Here is a 22,837-nt window from a genome sequence, read left to right on the forward strand (position 1 = left end):
AAATCCGCCATGACCTTTGATAAAATAGGACATATCGAGCGCCTGAAATTTGCCGGAATGGAAATGAATCAACACTTAGGCAAAACATAGGCCACTCGGAGGTGTAACCTGCAAACATGACCGGCCACTTGGGCAAGCATATATCCTATTTGAGCAAGACAAGATATACATTTCAGAATATCTTATAGGACTCATATTGACATGAGCATTCATTAAGAAAAACAAAATCGTAAAATAAATAAGTATTCAAATTAGCATGCATTCAATAACAAAAAGTAAATCATCTCTTGCGTCCGTACATCGTCAAATATTATCACTAATACATCCCGAATAGTATGATACATATAACATCACTAATACAACTAAAACCCTAGCGAACGACGGGTATCGGCGCGGGCGGTGGACAGCCAAAGAGAAGGAACCATCACAGGATCATAGCTCCAGTGAGATCCCTGGAGCACCTGCCAGGTATTGGAGAACCGGTGCTCCAGCTCAACCAAGTAGCGACGGACGTGCGCGTCCTCCTCGCTGACACGGTGACCGTCACCTCCACGGGGTCCTCAAGCCCCTCGACCGTCACTGGCCCACGCGACCGCCACCATAGAAGGTTTGGGTCAACGACGGGCTGACTCCTCACCAAGATGCACCCCCCGGTAGGTAGCGCCTCCCAGTACCAGCACGGCGGAGCCCAGTCCTGGACATGGCCCATCTGGTCAAGCAGGCATCCTCCACCGAGTCGACGACGCGAATGCGCGATAGGCATCGTTGACGTCGATGCGGGAATAATTGCTTTAACTAAAAAAATAACAACAAATGTGACATGTTCAAATAGTTCTATTAATTCAACTAGTTCTTACTAAAAATAAACTTACTATAAATAAAAACAAACTAGTACCTAATTAGTACCTAGTTCTTACTAACTAATTAGTACCTAGGAACTACTGCCCTAATTACCATCTAATTTGATGAACCTAGGGGTGGAAAGTGGTAACGGATATTCCAATTATCCAACTTAAAAGTGAAATAAGTGTTTATTCATCATCTAAGAAAACATCCGAGCCGCATCCGTATCCGATAATATCCGCATCCGATTCGTTTCCACCCATAGATGAACCCTAACTAATTTGATGCAACTAAAATTTGAAGAACCCTAGGCAGAGGTAGTGGAGAGGGAGGAGCAGGTGTGCTCACCTCGGGTGCCTGCGGCGAGGGAGGGGCAGGCGGCGTCGACGTCGGGGTCGGGGCGCGGGCGCGCGACGGAGGGCGGCGTCGAGGTCGGGGTCGGGGTCGGCGTCGAGGTCGGGGTCAGGGGCGGCGTCGAATCCTGGGTCAGGGGCGGCGTCGAGGGTGTGCGGAGAGCGACAGGAGAGCGCGCGGCGGCCGACCGCCGACGGCGGCGGCGACATCGGAGGAGTTGGATTTGGGGGAAGTGGCCGTGGGGAAGAACGAACCGCGCAGTTAAGTCAGAAGTAGTAGTAGCGCGTTCCAGGAAGTGCACTACTGCTAAGCTAGCTACAGCGCATTCCTCGATACGCGCTACTGCTATTCCTTTCTCTTTTTCCCCTTTTTCATTTATTTTTCTTTCCATTTTATTTTTTTCCTTTCACCTTTTTCTATTTCTTTCAGTTTCATTTACTTTTCTATTTGCTTTCTATTTAATTTTATTTCCTTTAGCAGTAGCGCCTTTCAGCGTAAACGCGCTGCTACAAAGCAAGTAGCGGTTGCGCGGTTTGACGTAGATCGCTACTACTATGTGTAGCCTATCGGCTAAGCCGTGGGAATTTTAGTAGTAGCGCTTTTATCTTCAGGCGCGCTACTGCTACAACTGTATCTGTAGCACTGTTTACATCAGCGTGCTACTGCTACTTAGCACCAGCATGCTTTTTTAACACGGGCTACTGCTAAAGTTCTGTGTATAAGGTTTTCCCTGGTAGTGACCGGTTTTGTCCTCTTTTCTCGTTTCCGTGTTCCGGCATCCAAGTGATCAAATCACAAGGTGTCTGGCCGGACGATTATGGATACCATTACACTGAGAGGGCCTGAGAATATCTCTCCATCGTCGGAGGAGCAAATCCCAATCTCGAGCTATCTTGTTACTTGTCATACTTTTCCGTGAACCCGTAAGCCGCCGTAATAGCCACCCAGTTACGGATGACGTTTAACAAACCCCAAAGTTCATGAATGTAGCGACCAGACCTCAGACAGTCTAGTCTCTGTGCATCAGTGTCATCCCTGGATCGGTAATGCTGACACGCACAATACTTGAAGGATATATAACAAAGTAGCAGTCACACACTTATTACATCGAAGTCTCAAGAGAGAACTTGTTACAATAAATATGGCTTAAGGCCATCTAAATACGAGAACAGCGGAAGAATTGGAGGATAAAGTGAGTCCATCAACTCCAACGGCATCACTGAGTATAAGACCACGACCTATGGCACCTTAATCGTCGTATGAAAAGTCTGCAACATGAACGTTGCAGCCCGAAAACGGGTCAGCACATGGAATATGCTAGCAAAGTAACACATAGAGAGTAATGAGCAGAATAATGCTAACACTGCATGCATATTTGGCTGGTGGAAAGCTCTATGGTTACAATTTTGCGAAAAGCCAATTTTCCCTACAACAAAGGAATAAATTTTATTTAACTATTATGGTGGTTGTTAAACATTGAGAAGGTTCACCCAACTCAATCCCAATTAAGAAATCTTCATTAAACCCAACAAATTTAATTAAGTAACATGATGAAATTCTCATGATAATCCAAGAACTAGATACTCAAGATGTCCATAACCGGGGACACGGCTAACCATGATTAGATTGTACACTCTGCAGAGGTTTGCGCACTTTTCCCCATAAGACTCGATCTCCGCCGTTTGATTTCTCGCACTACATGGTGTTTGAGAAACGGATGACTGAGACACAGTCTTTCAGAAGCGTTAGCACCTTACGATGGGTAGACAGTTACACCTACTTTCCCCTACATCTGCTAGTCTACCACTGTAAGAGTTCACACGACTTAATCAACTATGCTAGAGCCCATAATAGCTTGTGGCTACACACGGAAGTTTCTAGCATGAATAATCTCATGATCCCTTTGAGCCTGGGTGGCGGTCCATAGGAGAATCACACGGTACCCCGGGATTTCCAAAAAAACAGGCAACACTGGGTTCCCCAGGTGCCTCAATCCACCCAGATGTGTGTTTAAGTAGCCACCTTAAGTTGAACCATTAATTAACATCCTCACATCTGTCATGTAATCACTCAAACCCAATCCACGTCTACTAGCATAGCATAGCAATATAAGCAACGTAGAAGTAACTCCCAAAGGTTTGATAATAAACAGGTAATAGGCACTACCTCGTCTACTTCCCGAAACCCACATATTAAACAGTTCCTAACCATGCAATAGTTTGAGGGTTGATCTAATGCAATAAAACAAGGTGATAAAGAGGTATGATCAAAGTGTTGCTTGCCTTGCTGATGATCCGTGAAACCTAGAGACTCGTAGTAGCACGCTTCGCACTCCGGGTACTCTATCGCAAACAAACAATAACATACATAAGATATCAAGCAAGGGTGCAAGGGTAAAACTCAAAATAAGAGATCTAACCAGAAAGTTCAACTTAAGAACTCTGGTTTGCAAAAAGAATCAAATCGAACAAAGCAACGAAACTCAAACTGCGAAAGAAACAAGCTCCGTTTACTAATCTGGACTTAAGTCAAATTTTACAGTAGCAAAAACTTGTATAAGTTGGTTAAACGGAAAGAGGGTTTCGAGACGAAACTCTAGGCACTTGAATCGCCTGATTCCCATAAACGAGCGAAAAGTTATACTAAAACAAAAATCGGATCAGAAATCGCGATCGAAAATATCGCGAAAAATCCGAGAAAAAGAAAACTGACGAACAGGCTAACGAACGAACGTTCGCTGTGTGCGGTTAAACGACGAAAACCGTTCGTTAAAACGAACGTACGAACGGACGACCGCAAAATAACTAAACCGGAAAAACCGAACCGATCTATATAAAAAATAAACCACGGTTTTTATAAAAAACCGCCGGCGGCGGCGGCGAACTCCGGCGGCTACCTCGGCGGGCGGCGGCGGCGGATGGCGGCTCCAGCGGCCAGGGGGGTCGGCGGCGGGGTGGCGGAACGGGGCGGCGGCGGCTCGTGGCGGCGCGGGCGGAGGCTCGCGGCGGCGGCGGCGGCGGGGTCGGGCTAGGGTTAGGGTTTAGGTGGCGGCGGACATCGGTGGGCTGGGGGGCTCGGGCGGCGCTATTTAAGAGGGCCAGCTGGGCGGAGTCCTGGCCGGTTACGGCCCGAGTCGGTTTAACTTTTTTTTTAAACAATTCGGACGTGCAGAAAAAGAAAGAAAAGAAATACTAAACGGACTCCAAAAATCCCGAAATAAATTTTCCCCGTCCTATAAAAATAAGACGGACATGATGAACATTTATTTGGGCCTAAAATGCAATTTTGAAAAGCGCATATTTTCCCAGGCAAATAAAATAGAAATAAAATCCGAATAAAATCAAATATTTGTTTTTAATATTTTTCCTCCAATATTTCATTATTTTTGGAGAATTCATATTATCCCCTCTCATGTATTTTGATATGAGATATTTTCGGAGAGAAAATAATTAAAACAAATGATCCTCGTTTCGATATTTGATAAAATTCAAATATGAAAATCGTGAAATCCCCAACTCTCTCCGTGGGTCCTTGAGTTGCTTAGAATTTCGAGGATCGCAAACCGAAATGCAATAAAATATGATATGCATGATGATCTAATGTATAACATTCCAAATTGAAAATTTGGGATGTTACACACCTACCCCCCCCCCCCTTAAGATGAATCTCGCCCTCGAGATTCGGGTTGGCTAGAAAATAGGTGAGGGTGGTCCTTCCGTAGGTCTTCCTCTCGCTCCCAAGTGGCTTCATCTTCAGTATGGTGGCTCCACTGAACTTTGCAAAACTTGATAACCTTGCTGCGGGTGACTCGGCTGGCAAACTCGAGAATCTTAACTGGTTTCTTCTCATAGGTCAAATCACTATCCAACTGAATCGCTTCCAGTGGCACTGTATCTCTCAGTGAAATATCAGCCATCTCCGCGTGGCACTTCTTCAGCTTGGATATGTGGAACACATCGTGAACTCCCGACAATCCTTCGGGCAATTCCAACTTGTAAGCAACTTCTCCCATATGCTCCAAAACTTTGTATGGTCCTACAAAACGTGGCGCTAACTTTCCCTTAACTCCAAAACTCTTAACTCCTCAAAGCGGGGACACCCGAAGATAAACTCGGTCTCCGACTTCGTAATCTGTCTCCTTGCGTTTAGAATCGGCATAGCTCTTCTGCCTGGACTGGGCTACCTTGAGCCTATCGCGGATCAACTTCACCTTCTGTTCAGACTCTTTAATCAAATCTGGTCCAAACAACTAGCGGTCTCCAACTTCATCCCACAACAACGGTGTCCTGCACCTCCTTCCATACAGAGCTTCAAAAGGGGCCATCTTCAAACTGGATTGATAACTGTTGTTGTAATAAAACTCTGCATAGGGCAAATTATCGTCCCAACTGGATCCATAATCTAGCGCACAAGCTCTCAGCATGTCCTCCAGAATCTGATTTACTCTTTCAGTATGTCCATCTGTTTGCTGGTGAAAAGCTGTACTGAACTCTAGTCTGGTTCCCAAAGTTTCATGCAACTGATTCCAAAACTTTGAAGTAAACTGGGTTCCTCTATCTGATACAATGGTCCTCGGAACTCCATGCAGACATACGATCCTGGTCATGTATATCTTTGCCAACTTAGCACTGGTGTAAGTGGTCTTCACGGGGATGAAATGAGCTACCTTCGTCAAACGATCGACTACAACCCATATCGAGTCATAGCCTGAACGAGTCCTGGGAAATCCCGTGATAAAATCCATGCCTAGCTTATCCCACTTCCATTCGGGTATCGGCAATGGTTGTAGCAATCCTGCTGGCTTCTGATGCTCTGCCTTCACTCTCTGACATACATCACAAACTGCTACATACTCCGCAATATCCTTCTTCATTCCGGTCCACCAGAAATGGTCCTTTAAATCCAGGTACATCTTGGTATTTCCTGGGTGAATCAAATATGGTGAATCATGGGCCTCTTGCAGAATCAACTTCCTGATCCCCTGATCATTGGGCACATATATGCGGTCCTCAAACCATAAGGTATCGTGCTCATCCTCGCGAAATCCCTTGGCTTTTCCTTTACTCATCCTTTCCTTTATCTCGGAAATCTCCTTGTCCGTCTTCTGAGCTTCTCTGATCTTATCCATCAAGGTAGACTGAATTTCCAAGGCTGCTACATAACCTCTTGGAACTATCTCCAAATGCAGCTCGCAAAGGTATTCTGCTAACTCCTTGGGTAACTCTCCGGTCATGAGGGTATTTACATGACTCTTGCGGCTCAACGCATCAGCTACTACGTTAGCCTTTCCTGGTTGATAATGCAATCTCATATCATAATCCTTAATGAGCTCTAGCCATCTCCTCTGTCTGAGATTCAGCTCCTTCTGCGTGAAAATGTACTTCAAACTCTTGTGATCCGTGTACACCTCACAACGGTTTCCGATGAGAAAATGTCTCCATGTCTTCAACGCATGCACTACGGCTGCTAACTCCAAATCATGTGCAGCATAATTCAACTCATGGGGTTTAAGCTGTCGTGAGGCATATGAAACAACTCTTCCCTCCTGCATAAGCACTTCTCCAAGTCCTCGACGTGAAGCGTCGCAATACACTTCATAATCTTTGCGTTGATCTGGCAGAATCAACACTGGCACTGTAACTAAACGTCTTTTCAACTCCTGAAAACTGGCCTCACATTCCTCACTCCAATTGAATTTGGTGTCCTTCTTCAACAGTTCCGTCATAGGCTTTGCAATCTTTGAGAAATTCTCAATGAATCTCCGGTAGTATCCTGCGAGTCCGAGAAAACTCCGGATCTCTCCAACTGTCGTGGGTGACTCCCAATTTGTCAGAGTGTTAACCTTGGTGGGATCTACTGCTATTCCTTCTCCGGATATAACATGTCCAAGGAATCCAACTTCCTTTAACCAAAACTCGCACTTGCTGAACCTGGCATATAACTGATGTTTTCTGAGCTTTCCAAGTACCAAACGCAAATGCTTCTTATGCTCTTCTTCATTCTTCGAATAGACCAGAATATCATCAATGAACACCACGACGAACTTATCCAAAAACTCCATAAATACCTTGTTCATCATGTTCATGAAATAGGCAGGTGCGTTAGTCAGGCCAAATGACATAACGGTGTACTCATATAGCCCATACCTTGTGGTAAAAGTTGTCTTGGGTATATCCTGCTCTTGAATCTTCAACTGGTGATATCTTGATCGCAAATCAATCTTGGAAAATACTTTAACTCCTTGTAGTCGGTCAAACAGATCATTGATCATCGGCAGTGGGTACTTGTTCTTGATTGTTACTTCATTCAATCCACGATAATCAACAACCATCCTCAACGATCCATCTTTCTTCTCCACTAGAAGTACTGGTGATCCCCAAGGTGACGAACTTGGGCGAATATATCCCTTATCCAGTAACTCCTTAATCTGCTTCTTAATTTCTTCCAAATCCTTAGCGGGCATCCTGTACGGTCTCTTACATATTGGCCCTCTGCTTGGCAAAAGCTCAATCAAAAACTCAATGTCTCTATCCGGTGGCATGCCTGGCAACTCTTCTGGAAATACATCCGGAAAATCCTTCACCACTGGTACTTCCTCCTGTACAACTCCTGATAAGGAATTCACTTGAGTCCTCTTCGGCACATGCCGGGATACATATTTAATCCTTCTTCCTTCTGGGGTAGTAAGCAAGATCGTCTTACTGGCGTAATCGATGTTTCCTCCATACATCGATAGCCAATCCATTCCCAAAATCACATCCAAACCTTGCGACTCCAAAACTATTAGGTCTGAGGGGAAAACATGCCTACCTATGGCCAATGGCATCTGAAAACATCCTTGGCTTGCCATTTACTCTGCTCCTGGCGAGGTTACTAACATAGGTGTTCTAAGAACTTTGGTGGGCAACTTCTACTTATCCACAAATCCCCTTGATATGTATGAATGTGATGCACCAGTATCAAAAAGAACGATTGCAGTAAACGAATTAACCAAAAACTTACCTATTACTGCATCAGGCTGGGCTTCTACCTCCTCCACGTTAACGTGGTTCACTTGTCCTATGTTGAAAGGGTTCGGCTTCTTCCCCGAGCTTCCATTGCCATTTCCATTCTTAGCTTCAGGACATTCATTTGCATAATGTCCAGTCTTCTGGCATTTGTAGCAAGTGACGTGGCTCACATCCTTCTTGGCCGGGGTTGATGGGTTGGAACGGTTTTGTCCGTTGCTTCCTCCATTACCATTCCCATTCTTGGGGCCACTATGGTTGTGCGAGCTCCCTCCATTGTGATTGTGACCTCCGTGGTTATGCTGAAGGTGTCCTCCCGAGTTCGGGGTAAAACGAGGCTTCTGATGAGCTCCTGTACTGCACTTTCCTTGTCCATACTTCCTCTTACGGCTCTCAATCTGCTGCTGCTTCCCTTCAATCATGAGAGCTCTGTCTACCAACTCCTGGTAGTTGTTAAAAGTTGCCACCATCAACTGCATGCTCAGCTCATCATTCAGTCCTTCCAGAAACTTCTCCTGCTTAGCTGCATCCGTAGCAACGTCATCTGGGGCATAACGTGCTAACTTACTGAAATCCTCCACGTATTGGTCAACGGTACGTCCTCCCTGGCGTAAGTTGCGAAACTCACGCTTCTTCATGGGCATAGCTCCTGCTGACACATGGGCAGTACGGAAAGCTTGCTGAAACTGGTCCCATGTGACAGTGTCAATGGGGTGAGTGGTTGTGTAATTCTCCCACCATGATGTTGCGGCTCCATCAAGCTGATGTGCGGCAAAACGCACTCTCTCCGCATCTGTGCATCCTACAGTGGTCAACTCCCTATCAATCTTGCGAAGCCAATCATCTGCAACAATCGGCTCGGTGCTGCTGGAAAACACCGGCGGATTCAACCTAAGAAAACGGGCTAAGTGGTCAACTAGTGGTGGTGGTGGTGGGTTGTTCTTGTTGTTTTTGTTGTTGTTGCCTTGGTTCTGAACTAGCACTTGCATCAGGGCATTCTGCTGCTGAATCAACTGAGTGATCTCCGGTGGGAAAACAAATCCGGTGTCGCGTCTCGGAGGCATCTGATGGGTTTAGAAAAGATGAGAAAATAGGATAGAATGAGATCTAGAGGGAAAACACTACCCATATGCACATGAGACAAACACAATCATATCACTCCAATCAATTGAAACAAGGCATACAATCGATCTAACTATCGTTACAAAGTGCTTGGACTATACTATACAAATGGTGGAATACTACTACTGATATGGTGGTCGATTAGAAAAATTGATCGGTCAAAGACTCCATGATATCTTCTCCAGCTTCATCAACATAGTCATCATCGCTATCGTCAGGGTCCGAGTCGGTGTCGTCGATGATGATATAGTTCTCCGGGCAAGTGGAACTGTCATCTTCTCCTCCTGGCGCAGGGTCTCCCTTGAAAACTCCTAGCTTCTTTGTCAGGTCGCCATTCTTCTCTACTAGTGTGACGATTTCCTCCATATAATCTTCATGTGTAGCCTTGAGTTCTTCCTCCAGCTCCGTGATCCTTGTCATTGCTTTCTTCAAATCCGCCATGGCTGCGCACATCTGGTTCTCCTGGCGTCGAATGTGCTGGTTTAACTCCTGAATGATAGCTGCAGTAGATCCCTTCCTGGTGCTGATCATCTCCCATTGCTCGTCTCAGCGCCCACAAATCTGATAGATAGTATCCTTTACATCATTGTGGTACACTTCTCCAATGCGTCCCATGGTGATGTGGGCTGCCATGCTCTTTCCTAGACTCCAGGTTGGTGCATCGAAAGAAAACTCTATGGGCTCAGTGACTGGCGTGAACGTCCTTCCTGGAACTTGAACTTGAATCATCCAGCGCTCCTCTTCTGGTAGTGTGGCGTTGTAGGTCCTGGTGAAGCTTGGTATTCCGATGTTCAGGTACCTAGTAACTTCCTTCAAGTGTCGTCCAAAAGGTGTATCCTCATCCGGTTGCGCGAACTTGTTCCTTGCATCCGCCATCCTAAAAGAGTGGAAGAAAGGAGAGGAGTCAGAAATGAGAAGAGAATAGTGATCTAGGGCTTTAGCTTAGTGGTCGTGTCCTACAGTCAGCGTGTGCTCTGATACCATCTTTGTAGTGACCAGACCTCAAACAGTCTAGTCTCTGTGCATCAGTGTCATCCCTGGATCGGTAATGCTGACACGCACAGTACTTGAAGGATTTATAACAGAGTAGCAATCACACACTTATTACATCGAATAGTCTCAAGACAGAACTTATTACAATAAATATGGCTTAAGGCCATCTAAATACGATAACAGCGGAAGGCTTGGAAGATAAAGTGAGGCCATCAACTCCAACGGCATCACTAAGTATAAGACCATCACCTATGGCACCTTAATCGTCGTTTGAAAAGTCTGCAACATGAACGTTGCAGCCCGAAAACGGGTCAGCACATGGAATATGCTGGCAAAGTAACACATAGAGAGTAATGAGCAGAATAATGCTAACACTACATGCATATTTGGCTGGTGGAAAGCTCTATGGTTACAATTTTGCGAAAAGCCAATTTTTCCCTACAACAAATGAATAAATTTTATTTAACTATTATGGTGGTTGTTAAACATTGAGAAGCTTCACCCAACTCAATCCCAATTAAGAAATCTTCATTAAACCCAACAAATTTAATTAAGTAACATGATGAGATTCACATGATAATCCAAGAACTAGATACTCAAGATGTCCATAACCGGGGACACAGCTAACCATGATTAGATTGTACACTCTGCAGAGGTTTGCGCACTTTTCCCCACAAGACTCGATCTCCTCCGTTTGATTTCTCGCACTACATGGTGTTTGAGAAACGGATGACCGAGACACAGTCTTTCAGAAGCGTTAGCACCTTACGATGGGTAGACAGTTACACCTACTTTCCCCTACATCTGCTAGTCTACCACTGTAAGAGTTCACATGACTTAATCAACTATGCTAGAGCCCATAATAGCTTGTGGCTGCACACAGAAGTTTCAAGCATGAATAATCTCATGATCCCTTTTAGCCTGGGTGGCGGTCCATAGGAGAATCACACGGTACCCCGGGATTTCCAAAAAAACAGGCAACACTGGGTTCCCCAGGTGCCTCAATCCACCCAGATGTGTATTTAAGTAGCCACCTTAAGTTGAACCATTAATTAACATCCTCACATATGTCATGTAATCACTCAAACCCAATCCACGTCTACTAGCATAGCATAGCAATATAAGCAACGTAGAAGTAACTCCCAAAGGTTTGATAATAAATAGGTAATAGGTACTACCTCATCTACTTCCCAAAACCCACATATTAAACAGTTCCTAACCATGCAATAGTTTGAGGGTTGATCTAATGCAATAAAACTGGGTGGTAAAGAGGTATGATCCAAGTGTTACTTGCCTTGCTGATGATCCGTGAAACCTAGAGACTCGTAGTAGCACGCTTCGCACTCCGGGTACTCTATCGCAAACAAACAATAACATACATAAGCAATCAAGCAAGGGTGCAAGGGTAAAACTCAAAATAAGAGATCTAACCAGAAAGTTCAACTTAAGAACTCCGGTTTGCAAAAAGAATCAAATCGAACGAAGCAACGAAACTCAAACTGCGAAAGAAACAAGCTCCGTTTACTAATCTGGACTTAAGTCGAATTTTACAGTAGCAAAAACTTATTTACGTTGGTTAACCGGAAAGAGGGTTTCGAGACGAAACTCTAGGAGCTTGAATCGCCTGATTACGATAAACGAGCGAAAAGTTATACTAAAACGAAAATCGGATCAGAAATTGCAATCGAAAATATCGTGAAAAATCAGAGAAAAAGAAAAACTGACGAACAGGCTCACGAACGAACGTTCGCTGTCTGCGGTTAAACGACGAAAACCGTTCGTTAAAACGAACGTACGAACGAATGACCGCAAAATAACTAAACCGGAAAAACCGAACCGATCTATATAAAAAAATAAACCGCGGTTTTTATTAAAAAACCGCGCACCGCCGGCGGTGGCGGCGAACTCCGGCGGCTACCTCGGCGGGATCAGCGGCGGCTCCGGCGCGGGGCTCCGGCGGCGGCGGCGGGACTCGGCGGCAGCGGCGGCTCGTGGAGGCTAGCTGCGGCGGCGGTAGCGGCGGGGTCGGGCTAGGGTTAGGGTTTAGGTGGCGGTGGGCTTCGATGGGCTGGGGGGCTCGGGGCAGCGCTATTTAAGAGGGCCGGCTGGGCGGAGTCCTGGCCGGTTACGGCCCGAGTCGGTTTGACTTTTTTTTAACAATTCGGACGTGCAGAAAAAGAAAGAAAAGAAATACTAAACGGACTCCAAAAATCCCAAAATATATTTTCCCTGACCTCTAAAGATAAGCCGGGAAGATGAACATTTATTTGGGCCTAAAGTGCAATTTTGAAAAATGCATATTTTTCCTAGGCAAATAAAATAGAAATAAAATCCGAATAAAATCAAATATTTGTTTTTAATATTTTTCCTCCAATATTTCATTATTTTTGGAGAAGTCATATTATCCCCTCTCATGTATTTTGATATGAAATACTTTCGGACAAAAAATAATTAAAACAAAGGATCCTCGTTTCGATATTTGATAAAATTCAAATATGAAAATCGTGAAATCCCCAACTCTCTTCGTGGGTCCTTGAGTTGCTTAGAATTTTGAGGATCACAAACCGAAATGCAATAAAATATGATATGCATGATGATCTAATGTATAACATTCCGAATTGAAAATTTGGGATGTTACAACGAAGCAGGCACGAAGGAACGCGATACTCTCATGGCCTAAGGAATTGTGCAAACATTAACTATTTCTGTGATATTAAACATAAAAATGTGACGAAAAGAATCTCATAGCATAACATCAATTTGGGTCAATTCAACAGAAGTGTTCTGCCAACATCGTGCCCACAAAATTGCCAGCATAGACATGCTCATGATCAGAAAACAGGATCATCATGCAATACATGAGCCAGTCTTAGAGGCAAGACTAGGAATACATTTTACTGTTTAGTATACCACACGTGCACATGAGTTTCCCTCCGAGCCTCGTGGATATTGTAGACTCAAGAATCATTGCACTTATAGCATGGAACATAAACATAATTATGAACTTGGAGATAAATAATATCATTTATTATTGCCTCTAGGGAATATCTCCTACAGCTCGGACCTCAAGTGAACTCTCTTTACCACCATACTTTCCATAGTACTGAAACCAATCTTATCCAAGACATACATTCTTGCATGGTAGGGGATACGCTAGTAGAATTGTAAAAAATTAAAATTATAAGTTGAAGTAAAAGAAGCAGAAGTCATGCTTAATTACGAAAACAGACATGTCATTGTGATTTACTGTATCCACTTCGAATGACTCATCCGGCACGATGTTGAAGCGCCTACCACCAACTAGGTGAGGCCTCTTGCACAGGCCGCGCTCATCTTCACAGTATTCGCACATAACGAATTTCCTTTCGTTGTCAGACATTTCGTATGTTCATAGTTGAAACATTAATTGAAAATCGATCAAGGCAACTACCAGGAAACTCAACACACACGTCACTATTACTCAATATGCAACGGGTTGACTTTAGGTCTGTCGAGTCTTCCTTCCTAAACTCTCATCTCATGTATATGGCGGGCACTCCACCTCTGATATTGCAACCGTCGGTGATGGTCGCTACTCCTCCTTTCCCTAGTGCATTACAAATATCTAGCACAGGGAAAAGAAGGAGAAGCGACCCCCATGACAACAGTCGGCATTCTTCTTCTCTCATATATGGTGGACACTCCTATTCACTGATTTTTTGACTGTCATATATGGAGCCCTGATAGACGTAAATTCAACTCAAAATGTGGTTTAATTCTCCTTCTAGCAAATCCGGGGCACTCGATATTTCCTACATGTTCTAGCACAAGTCATGCTTAAATTCACAGAAAAATCTGGCATGACCTTTGCTAAAATAGGACATATCGAGCACCTGAAATTTGTCGGAACGGGAATGAATCAACATTCTAGCAAAACATAGGCCACTGGAATTTTCCCTGCGATACAAAGATGTCCATACACATACAACGATGCTTAAACTTGCAATTCCATCCGGATGAATTATCATAAGCATTCGCACGTAAGCTCACGGATGAGTAGAGAAGGAGGAGGTGGACTTTTAGGTCACCGAATCGGGTGTAGAGGAAGTAGCTAGAGGTAGCTCCGATGACGATCACTCCAAGGAGACACGACTCTACAAAGCATGCATATTCCGCCGAGTGAAAATTTTAGATCAGCAAATCTCATATAGCATTCTTTGATGACAAATTGATAATGACATAAAAATAATTACATTTTCCAATGCATTTCTATATTGAAAAACAAAATTACAAAAAATTTCTATACCTATTCACTAGTTTTATATCTTACATTCAAAAAATCTATTCACTAGTTTTCTATTACTAAAATTTTCTAGTTCTAGCCCTAAGAAACTATGTCTAAAACATCCTAGTTCTAGCCCTAACATTTACTAAAAATACCTTAGTGAAACCCTAAATTATCTTTTATATATAAATCTAACATAACTAAATTAAGCACTTACTAAATAAACTACTTCTACTAAGTACTTACTAAATAAACTAAATTAAGCACTTACTAAAACAGTAAATAAACTACATTATCAGTGAGGAGAGATGGAGTGAGGAGGGAGGAGGAGGAGGGAGGATGAGGAGGGAGGAGGGAGGAGGAGGGAGGAGAGAGGAGGAGGGAGAAGGAGGTGGGAGGAGGGGAGGAGGGCGGTGGGAGGAGGAGGAGGAGGAGGGAGGAGGACGCGGCCGGAGGAGGGAGGAGATGATACGTCTCCAACGTATCGATATTTTTTTATTGTTCCATGCTGTTACATTATCAAGCTTGAGTGTTTTATAATCATTTTATAGTCACTTTATATCATTTTTTGGTACTAAACTATTGACATAGTGCCAAGTGCGAGTTCCTATTTTTCCGTGTTTTACATTGCAGAAAATCAATATCAGACGGAGTCCAAATGCCACGAAACTTTAAGGAGAATTTTTATGGGCCAAAAGGAACACAACGGGCCCTGGCTGCGCCTGGCGGGTGCCTCGAGGGGGCACAACCCACCAGGGCGCACCAGGAGGCCCAGGCGCGCCCTGGTGGGTTGTGCCCACCTCGGGTGCCCCCCGGACCGCCTCTTTGCTCTATAAATACCCCAAATATCCCAGAACCCTAGGGGAGCCGACGAAATATTCATCCAGCCACCGCAAAGTCCAGAACCACCAGATCCAATCTAGACACCATCTCGGATGGGGTTCACCACCTCCATTGGTGCCTCTCCGATGATGCGTGAGTAGTTTTTTGTAGACCTTCGGGTCTGTAGTTAGTAGCTAGATGGCTTCATCTCTCTCTCTTGATTCTCAATACAATGGTCTCTTGGAGATACATATGATGTAAATCTTTTGCAGTGTGTTTGTTGGGATTCGATGAACTTGGAGTTTATGACCAGATCTATCTTTTTATATCCATGAAAGTTATTTGAGTTTCTTTGATCTCTTATATGCATGATTGATTATGGCCTCGTATTTCTTCTCTGATATTTGGGTTTTGTTTGGCCAACTTGATCTATTTATCTTGTAATGGGAAGAGGTTCTTTGTAGTGGGTTCGACCTGACAGTGCTTGATCCCAGTGACAGAAAGGGAAACGACACGTATGTATCGTTGCTACTAAGGATAAAACGATGGGGTCTATCTCTCATAGATAGATCTTGTCTATATCATGTCATCGTTCTTATTGCATTACTCCGTTTCTCCATGAACTTAATACACTAGATGCATGCTGGAAGCAGTCGACGTGTGGAGTAATAGTAGTAGATGCAGGCAGGAGTCGGTCTACTAATCTTGGATGTGATGCCTATACACTACTAGGGAAAACGTTATACACAGAACTTTAGCAGTAGCGCTTGTTAAAAAAGAACGCTACTGCTAGACAGCAGTAGCGCGTGCAAAATAACCGCGCTGCAGATGCATATATATCAGTAGCGCGTCTCACCGAAAACTCGCTACTACTATAATTCCAACCACTAAGCCGATGGGCTACACATAGTAGTAGCGATCTTCCAAAAACCGCGCTACCGCTAATATTCTTATAGCAGCGCATTTATGCGTAAAGCGCTTCTGCTAACGAAAATAAAATAAAATGAAAAACGAATCGAAAAGTAAATGAAAATGAAAGAAATAGAAAAAGGAGAAAGGAAAAATATATAATGTAAAAAAATAAAAAAAGGGAAAAAAGGATGAAGACGAAGCAGTAGAGCATTCGCTGAAACGCGCGTTTTCTGTAACGCGCTACCGTTACTTTTGACTTAACCCAAAAACGGTTTCCCCCAGCCACCACTTCTCCCCCAAATCCGTCGCCCCACTTCGTCGCCGCCTCCCCCACTTCGCCGTCGCCCCCACTTCGTCGTCGTCTCCTGCCGGCGTCGACGTCGCGCTCATCCTCACCGCCGCCGCCCGAGGCCGCCCAGCCTCACCGCCGCCGCCTCTCGGGCCACCCACGACCTCACCATCGCCTCCCTCGATCTCACTGGTGCCGCCCTCGACCTCACCGCCCCTGAGCCCGCCAGGACCGCCGCCTCCCGATCCTGAGCCCGCCCTCGCCGCCCCTACCTCCGTCGCCGAGCACCTCCCCGCCACAGTCTCTCCCCTCTCTGTAAGCTCCCCCACCCATCCTTTTTAGTTAATAGATGTTAATGTTAAGTAGTAGATAATGTTGATGTTTTTTAGTTAGGGTAATAATAGATGTTCAGTAGTAGATAATGTTGATGTTAACTAGTTCAGTAGGGTTTAGTTTTTGAATTGAGTTTGTTTAACTAGATGTTAATTAGGGCAGTAGGGTTTAGTTTAGAGTAAAGTTTAGTTCAGTAGTTAACTAAATATAATCAATATTTGGTTTTTGAATTGAGTTTGAGAGAGCATGAGATTTGTGTAGATTTTCTTGTAGTGCCAAATGCTAGGACATGCAAATTTGAAGTGGTTAGGATATATGCAAATTCATCAATTGTGTTTGCACATGTTTCGATTGTGCCCAAGTGGCCTTTTGTTGTTTCCAGGGAATGAAGCTGGCGGCCTATGTTTTGCCGGAATGTTGATTCATTTCCGTTCCGGCAAATTTCAGGTTCTCGATTTGTACACTTTTTAGCAAAGGTCATGCCGAAATTTTCCGTGAATTTCGGCATGACTTGTGCTACAAACTAGGACATATCGAGTGCCCGGGATTTGCCGCACCGGGAAGGAGTCAACGTTCCTGCAAAACATAGGCCTTTTTATGTCATTATTCATTTTATTAGTTCTAGAATTAATTGACTAGATTTAATCGTAGGAAACATGGCTAGCAACGATGAAGGACAGGGTTCTGGTTATTGCGACGACATCTACCTGGCGGCAGACGAATTTTTGAGCCTTGCCGACGATCAACAAATGTTGTTGCTGGGCCCACCGGCCACATCGGGGACTGAGACCGACACACAGACCGGTGCTGAGACTGAGACCGGCGCTGAGACTCAGACCAGCATCGAGACCGGCGCTGAGACTGAGGCCGGCGCTGCCTCGGGGAGCGGAGCCGGTGTAGAACCGAAAGCAAAGAGGCAACGGCTTCCTAACAAACTCAGGACTACTAGACTGGTGGTCCCGAAGGTGGACGACGGCAATTTTGAGCCAACCAAGCCCGAGGAAGCGCGCGCGTGCTATGGCAATCAAATAGGCTACATCGTACGAACAACCTCCACCATCAACGATGAGAAACTACATAAGATAGATAATATGAGGCCCTCCCTCCTAAAGAAGCTGCACCAGATATTCTTGTTCCCGGGACGGAATGAAAAGGATTTTAAAGATCCAGATAAGGACCCGGCAATGAAGAAGATAAACAAACACGCCATGTCCAAGTTTAGCGACGCGTTGGCCGCCTGGAAAACAAGGGTGAAAGCAAGGATCATCGACAAAAAGGAACCCTACTACGAGATTGTAAAGGATAATCCGACAATCATGGTAGAGCAGTTTGAAATATTCAAGGCGGCTTGTGAGGCCGAAGATGCCAAAAAAAAGTCGAAGTACATGAAGGAGCTTCAACAGAGGAACATTGGGTGCCACCACCTCGGAAGCCGTGGTTACGGCGGGAAGAGGTCCATATGGGCCAAGGAGGACGCGGAAGCCGCGAGTCTGGGCATCACAGACCCCTTGGCGGAGTTCACCGTCCCGCAGGAGTGTGACGTCCTCAGGGCCCGGCACCGTTGGACCCAGTGAAGAAGGTTTTCGGGACGAACACGGTCACGACGGAGTTCATGAGACTGCTGGTAATTTTAGTTTCTGATCAATTTGACTACACGTTAGTCATATTTGTAAACGATCCTTGTGCCTTTTTGCAGAGAGAGCAGCACAGGATTGCGGCCGAAAGCGACTCGCCGTCTGAGGCATTGGCGAGGCCCAAGTGGGACACTCCATTCAACCGGGCATTGAACATATTGAAACGACTCCTGGTGGAGACTCGACCGTCGTATGGACGCGTGCACGGTGTCGGAGACGGCGCCACGTGGAAGAAGTACTACCGTGAGACCACGGAGGAGAGAAAGGAAAGACGGAGGTTAACAGAAGAAAACATCGACAAGAAGGTTGAGATTGCGGTTGAGAAGAAATCATCTCAGACAGTCGCAACAGCGGTAGCTGCCGCAAAACAGGTGGTTGTAGATATGTCTCTTTCCTTGGTTCCGTCTGTTTTCAATTGGACCAGGCAAAATAAAGAAAAAAAATGCAGCGGACATTCCCCTTGCTGACTTCTTGGGGAGCAGCTCGACTAGCGTTGCATCAGCACCTGCTCCCGCACCTTCTCCCGCACCGGCTCCCACACCTGCTCCCGCACCGCCTCCCGCACCTGCTCCGGCACCGGCTCCGGCACCGGACGTGCTCGTCGGTGCTTCGTCTTTATCTGGGCTCGATGCCCTCACGGTATCTGTCACACCGGCCCCCTTTGATAAATGTATAATCTCCCGTTTTCGTTGCCTTTTGGATATCTCACATCGCAGACTTTTCTTTGCAGGCCGACGAAACCCCGTGCACCATATTGTACACCATCGGCGACCAGAAGGTGGACGTGGGGAAGGCGACGATAATGAAGCCGAAGGAACCATTGTTCCACAGCCGGCCGATCCCCTCGAACGTCTTCAAGGTTTCCGTGGCCAGTGTCAAACCGGGCCACGAGAATTTGCCTCCTCTGGGACTAGTGGGGGATGACCACGAGACCCCGCGGCGGCTTGGTGATTGTTGCAATGGGTGGGTCCTGTTGTGGCCAAAGAGTCTGCTTCCTCTAGAGGCGGCCGGGAGCACACCCACGAGCACGCAGCCTCAGCAAGGTATGAACATCAACACCCCACCTACCCAATTAGCGTCGGGTGTCGGGTTGGGTGATAGTGGACGGGGTAAGCAAGAGGCTCCATTAGTTGCTGATGACGTCGCCCTGGATGAGGATGAGGATGATGATGGCACTCAACAGTATGTCTATACTGGCGCCTACTTAGGGTTTGAGCGTCATGAGTCGGTGCCTGAATTGCCGTCTCCGGAGGCTGAACGTATTATGGTTTACCTTCCGGTAGTAAAGAAGTCTAGGAAGAGATCGAGGAAAGGCAAAAAAGCTGATTCTATTATCCAGCCGCCTCAGCAGCCTCAGGTTCAAGACCGTATAGATATCCCCGGTGCGGATAAATGGCATATCCCCGATCAACCAATCCTACCTGCAGCAGCGCTAGGGGCCAGATTCGGCGATCTAAGGAGACTTCATGACGATGTGCTGCGGATAGAGAAAGGCCTCATCGCCTCGAAAGATCCAGCATACCCACTCTACGTGGTTAACGTTCCGCGGCAATTTTCGTATGTCGACTTCTTCCCCGCGGATAAGTTCTTCCTTCGATTCGATTACATATTCGATATGTTCCACGTGAAGAAGCTGGATTTTACATTTGTCCGCCTTTATGCCTTGCACATGAACTACATCATCGGGGTTGAGCATATACCTCATATATGTGCCGCTGACCCGTACTTCATGCACGAGGGCTTCTTGGGAGTCTGCGCAAAGCACCGTGAATGTGCGAGGGAATACATCGTCAATTTCATGCTTGCCCATAAGGACAAGGAGGCGATTCTCGTGCCTTATCATCCCCTGTAAGTCATCCGCGCCGATGTCCTTCCTTCGATTTCAATCATTCATTTGCACAGTGGAGGCTAATTAATTTGAGGTGTACTTATTTTGCGCAGCGTCGGGCGCACCGTCCTCATCATCCTCTACCCCGATACTCCCACGCTCTTTAATTGGACTCGTCGAAGAACATTAACAAAAAGGATTACACCCACATCAAGGATGTTCTCAATAGTGCTATCTTTCACTACAACGCACGGGGTGGAGAGGTCAACAAGGACAAGAGGAGAAGGGACGGCAGGCCCGCCTTCGGCCATAAGACCGACTTCTGCTGCATCCAGCAACCGAGTGATTCTCTTAATGATGGATTCTATGTCCTACACCACATGTCGGAGTACAGACGGGATCACCAGAACCTTCGCATGTCACCTAAATCCGGCGATGCCCATATTCTGCAATGGGCAACGAATGTAGGAGATGTCGAGGATCATCGACTTCGAGCTGAGTTCTATCACATCCAGCGTGAACTTGCCCAAATCATCATGAAGGAGGTCGTCGGAAAAACAGGGATGTTCTACGAAGAAGGACAAATGTCCCGGGAAGACGTCCGAACACGGGTAGCCTCTCAGCATCTCGACCTGAAGCCTTTCACTAGGCTCGGGGACTATCTCCCTGACATGGATGGATGTCACGACATGTTGGAGTGATTGTCGATATATGACAATGTGTCCGTTTAGTCCATACTTTCTGTATGACAAAACTTTGAGTTATGCACGACGAAACTTATTGTGATGTAACTAAACCGTCCTCCTCGACTAGCGACGATCACTCTAGTTAGGGCATTTTGGGTACAATCAACATTGTTATTTATGCTTATGATATGTTGCTTCTATTTTTTTGAAGTCTGTCTCTTTCTGTTGCTCAACTATATATGTTGCATATCATCGACTCATGTGACCATGCAGGTGCATAGATCATCGATGTCGAAGAAGTGCTACGCAAGGAGTACATATACGACGAGTGGCCGGAGTGTCAGGCCCAGGTGTACCGGTTTCCGGTTTCCGAGCGACAGGCAGTAGTTAGTTTAGGTTCACGCTAATGCGAGAGAGGGATACGAACTCATGTACTACATAGTTCCGCTCTCACTCAAAGTGATAGCTCTTCTCGTGTATATTATTGTTTAGATGGATGACGATGTAGTTGCAAGTAATTGAGACTTGTATCGCTATTTTCGAGATGATGACGAGAGACCACTTTGTGTTGGATGATGACATGATTTGATGAGACTATTTGTATGTATATGGTATGATTACATGTGTATGTGTATGATATGCTAAAGATTATTGTATAACGCATATTCAAATACAAAACAAATATGCAGAAAAAAAAACTAAATAAACTAGCAGTAGTGAGGGGAACAAAGTTAGCAGTAGCGCTGCCTTACCAGTAGTGATTCCCTGTAAAAAGTGTTGTAGATATTAGTAGCAGCGCTCTTCATTAAAGCGTGCTACTGCTATCCACGTATAGCGGTAGCGTGGGACGATAGGCGCTACTGCTACACGTTAGCTGTAGCGCCTTATCAGTAGTGCGACGTCGCGAGCTACTGATAGGCAAAATACCCGCGCTACTGCTAGGGTTTTCCCTAGTAGTGATATAATGATTATTTCCTGGATATCATCATAATTATTTGAAGTTCTATCAATTTCCCAACAGTAATTTGTTTACCCACTGTTTGCTATTTTTCTCGAGAGAAGCAAGTAGTGAACCTACGGCCCCCGGGTCTTCTTTCTCCTATATTTGCCTTTGCGATCTACTTTTCTCTTGCATTTATTTTCAGATCTATTAAACCAAAAATACAAAAATTCCTTGCTACAATTTATCTTTATTGATTTTATTTGGCGTTCGATCTATCAATCTACTACAAATTTATCTCACGTCCGTTTGCCTATCTTGAGGCGTCGTACCCCGAAAGGGATTGACAACCCCTTTAACACGTCGGGTTGCGAGGATTTGTTATCTTTGGGTAGGTGCTGTTTCCGTTGTGTTGCTTGGTTCTCCTACTGGTCCGATAACCCTGGTTTCATATCTGAGGGAAATACCTACCGCCGCTGTGCTGCATCATCCCTTCCTCTTTGGGGAAATACCGACGTAGCTTCAAGCGACATCAAAAGGAATTTCTGGCGCCGTTGCGGGGGAGGATCTTCAACATATACCAGGTTCCTAATCACAAATCTCATCTTCTCGCAATTTACATTATTTTCCATTTGCCTCTCGTTTTCCTCTCCCCCACTTCACAAAAAATTTCCATTTTACTCGCCTCCCTTTTTCGTTCGCCATTTTCTCGCCATGTCCGATCTTAGAAGAGCTAAGGGTTTTCTCCAGAGTCTTAATACTTTGGATAGCCCCTCTGTCCTCTCTAAGCTCATAAACAATGATGCTATG

Source organism: Aegilops tauschii, chromosome 7, assembly GCF_002575655.3.
Source record: "Aegilops tauschii subsp. strangulata cultivar AL8/78 chromosome 7, Aet v6.0, whole genome shotgun sequence".
NCBI lineage: Eukaryota > Viridiplantae > Streptophyta > Magnoliopsida > Poales > Poaceae > Aegilops > Aegilops tauschii.